This window comes from Tupaia chinensis, unplaced genomic scaffold (assembly GCF_000334495.1).
Source record: "Tupaia chinensis unplaced genomic scaffold, TupChi_1.0 Scaffold143921_1, whole genome shotgun sequence".
Taxonomy (NCBI): domain Eukaryota; kingdom Metazoa; phylum Chordata; class Mammalia; order Scandentia; family Tupaiidae; genus Tupaia; species Tupaia belangeri.
Window position 1 is genome coordinate 615,532 of NW_006203772.1, and position 3,686 is coordinate 619,217.

At 41.3% G+C, this 3,686-nt stretch overlaps 1 pseudogene; it reads left to right on the plus strand.

Annotated features, from left to right (window-relative positions):
- The window catches only part of LOC102476031 (adrenodoxin, mitochondrial pseudogene), a 933-nt pseudogene extending 364 nt beyond the window's left edge, over positions 1 to 569 (plus strand).
- Positions 570 to 3,686: the final 3,117 nt, after the last annotated feature.

The following is a 3,686-nucleotide window of genomic DNA, read 5'->3' on the forward strand; positions in this document are numbered from 1 at the left end:
GAACGGGGGTCGCCAAAGGGGGAGTGTCCAGCGCCTTAGCCACCACACCAACTACTGGCCCTAATAAAAATAATCCTTTAAGGTGTGCCGCCTCTGTGGACTGCCGGTGGCTGCTGTTAGCTGGACCCCGTGTGGGAGCCGGTGGCCTGCCACGGAGCATGGGCAGCGGTGCGGGGAATAGCCGGCCGCTGAGTGTGTCGGCGTGAGCGCGGAGCAGCTCGAAGATAAAATAACAATCCACTTTATAAACCACGAGACATTAGCAAAGGAAAAGTTGGTGCCACTCTGCTAGATGCTGTAGTTGAAAACAATCTATGTATTGATGGTTTTGGTGCGTGTGCAGGGACCTTGCCTTGCTCCACTTGTCACCTCATCTTTGAAAAGCACATATTGGAGAAGTTAGAACCCATCACTGATGAGAATGACATGTTTGATCTGGCATTCAGGCTAACAGATCACGTTTGGGCTGCCAGATCTGTTTGACAAAATGAATGGACAATTCGACCGTTCGAGTACCTGATGCCGTGGTCGATGCCAGACAGTCCATCGACAAGGGCAAGAACTCCTAAACTAGAATAAATAGGAATATTTTAATAAAATGTTACCTATTTTTATAATTACTATTTCTTAATGTAAGGAAATGAGAATGTGGATGAATGCATTTTTTATTAGGACTAGCTTTACAAGTTTAATTCACCTTGCGTAACTACTGAATTTTGCATTTTCAGAACTGGCTAAGTTATAAAAATGTCAATCAAATGTTGGAAAATAGTTAATAGATAAATATTTTACCTTACATTTGTTTAGCAACTTTAGCAAAAAGTTTTCACATAATCTTGTGTCTGTTTACCTAAAAGGTAGGTTTAAGAAGGATATTATCATTCCTGTTTTACGTGGGTAAGGGCAGAGCTCTAAAATGGCTTGTCTAGGCCCGAACAACTAATTAGAAAATCTGTATTAGAATTTGCATCGTGTACCTAGGTAAAAACTGTATGTTCAGACTGAAACTGGAAAAATTGGGACCAGCAGTTGGTATAATGGCTATGTTGCTGAACTCCCATGTAGTTGACTGTGGTTTGAGTCCCGGACCCGGTGGTTTAAACTCAGGCCAGACGCGTGTGCTTGCATGCTCAAGATCCCAAGTGGAGAATGGAGGAAAGGGGACTGCAGCATGGCCATCCTCCCTGGGGGGTGATTTCTCGCTTTCTGTCTCTCTGTCTCTCTCTGTCTTCCTGGCAAACGCAAGCACCCCATAGTGAAAATCTCTACAAAAAGAAAGAAAGAAAGAAAGAAAGAAAGAAATTGGAAACATTATGAGTATCTTATATGTACAAGTTGTTAGATGTGAATGTGTCTGGTGAAAATATTTCATTGTTTAGTGAACTGTTTAATTTCAAAGATAGTAATTTACTTCATAAATAAATATTTCAAATTTTTGATTTAGAAAAAAAGACTTGCCCAAGGTCAGTGTTTGAGCTAGAACTAGGACTTGAATCCAGACTCCTACACGGAAGCTCTCCTCTTTGCACTGCTTCCCATTGACCTTCAGGAAAGGCAGACCTGGGTGGCTGCAATAGGGCCCGACTACCAGATGATCCGGGTTAGCCTCTGTGTTGGTGACCGTGATGAGTTAGGGGGGACAACTTGAGGGGCCCGGAAGAGCAGCGAAAAACAGACAAGACAGGCAGAGCCTGGAAAGTCTCGAAGGGGGCCAGTCGGTGGTGTAGTGGTCGAGGCAAGTGGATCCTACATGGGTGACTGTGCATTTCAAGTTTTCAACCCAGTGACTTGAGAAACATGCCAGGTGTCCAAAATCCCAAAAGTCTGAACATAGGCATTATATATTTTTTATTTTATATTATTTATTTATTTTGGAGAGGTTTTTGCTATATGACAGCGGCTATTCCCTCTGGGGGATGTTTTCTCAGTTTACCTCTCTCTCCCTCTGCCTTTGGGAATGAATGTGCCCTCTGGCAAAATTGTGAGTGTGTGTGTGTGTGTGTGTGTGTGTGTGTTTTACAATGAGTTTATTACAGAATGTTCTTAAGTAGGCAACAGGAAACCGTAGTTGGATACATGGGAATCCAGCGACATAGCCATTACACCCACTGCTGGTCCCGAACATAGGCTTTGTAACACTATCAGATAATTTACTAAACTATAGGAATAGTTTTCTTTTCTGAGAAAGAAAAAAACATTCTTTAAAGAAAAAAAAAGGACAGTAGCTATCTATTGTCACAGAGTTGACTCAGGGATCCCGTAAGTTAAACAGTTTAATAAGTTAAACAGTCTAATTTAGAAATTTTTAAAAATAATTCTTTTTATTTTAACTTTATTTATTATTACTATTATTTTCCAATTTATCCAGAGAAAGACAGAGAGAGATAGAAAGCCACCAGGTCCAGGACTTGAACCACAGTTGGCCATGTGGGAGTCCAGCACCTTTAACCACCATGCCACTTGCCAGCCCTTAAAAATTTTTTTTTAAACATTTTTGTCATAGGGCATGTGTGCTGGCCAGAGGAAGAGAGAGACACAGTGAGAAGGAAAGTAAGAAATCATTCCCCGGGGGGTGACTCTACCACAATTCTTTCCGCTGTATTCTATTCCTGGAATTTGGGGCACACACGCATACGGCATGAGTTTCAAGCCATTGGTCTGGGACTCAAGCCACTGTCAACCATGCGGAAGTCCAGTGACGTAACCATTACATTTTCTGCTGGCCTCAATATATATATTTTTTTTCATTTTATTTTTGTCATAGGGTATATACGCTTGCCAGAGAGAGAGAGAGTACCAAAGGGAGAAAGTGAGAAAGCACCAATAAACAAACAAAACAATAAAACAGGAAAGAAAAAAATTTAAAAAGGAAAGAAAGCATCCCCTGGGGCCAGCAGGTGGCATGGTGCTTAAGGTCATGGACTCCCACATGGCTGACCAAGTTTCAAGTCCCGGACCTGGTGACTTGCTTTCTCCCTTTCCCCTCTCTCTGCTTGAATTAAAAACTAATAACAAATAAAATTAAAATAATTTTTTTTGAGAGAGAGATTTTTGCTATAGGGTGCATGTGTTCACTGGAGAGACAGAAAGTGAGAAACTACCCCCTGGGGTAATGGCCATGCCACAATCCCTTCTCCTTCATTTTCCTTTCGGGATCTCGGCCACATACACATGAACACACACATTTGGTGTGAGTTTTTTTTTAAGAATTACTTATTTAATTCTTTTTTTTATGCTGGTCCCTTGATATTAATTTCTCATAGCAGTAAATCAAAGTTCTAATTGCTTCACATCCTTGCCTACCCTTGGTATTGCCACCTTTTCTATGTCACTCACTCAGGTGGGTGGTTATGTCTCATTTTAGTTTTAGTCCACATTTCCCTGATAACTAATGAAGTTTTCATGTTATTGGGATCAGCAAATGGTATAGTGATTATGTCACTGGCCTCCTACATGGCCAACTACATTTCGAGTCCTGGACCTGGTGGGTTGAAAATAATATATGTGTTGGGGCCACCAGGTGGCACAGTGATTGGAATGCTGGACTTCCACGTGGCTAACCACGGTTCAAGTCCCAGGCTTGGTGGCTTGGTTTTTTTATTTCCTTTTCTCTCTCTCTGTGTCTCTCTCTGGTCAGAGTAATAATAATAACAATAATAATAATAACAACAAATAAAATAAATAAT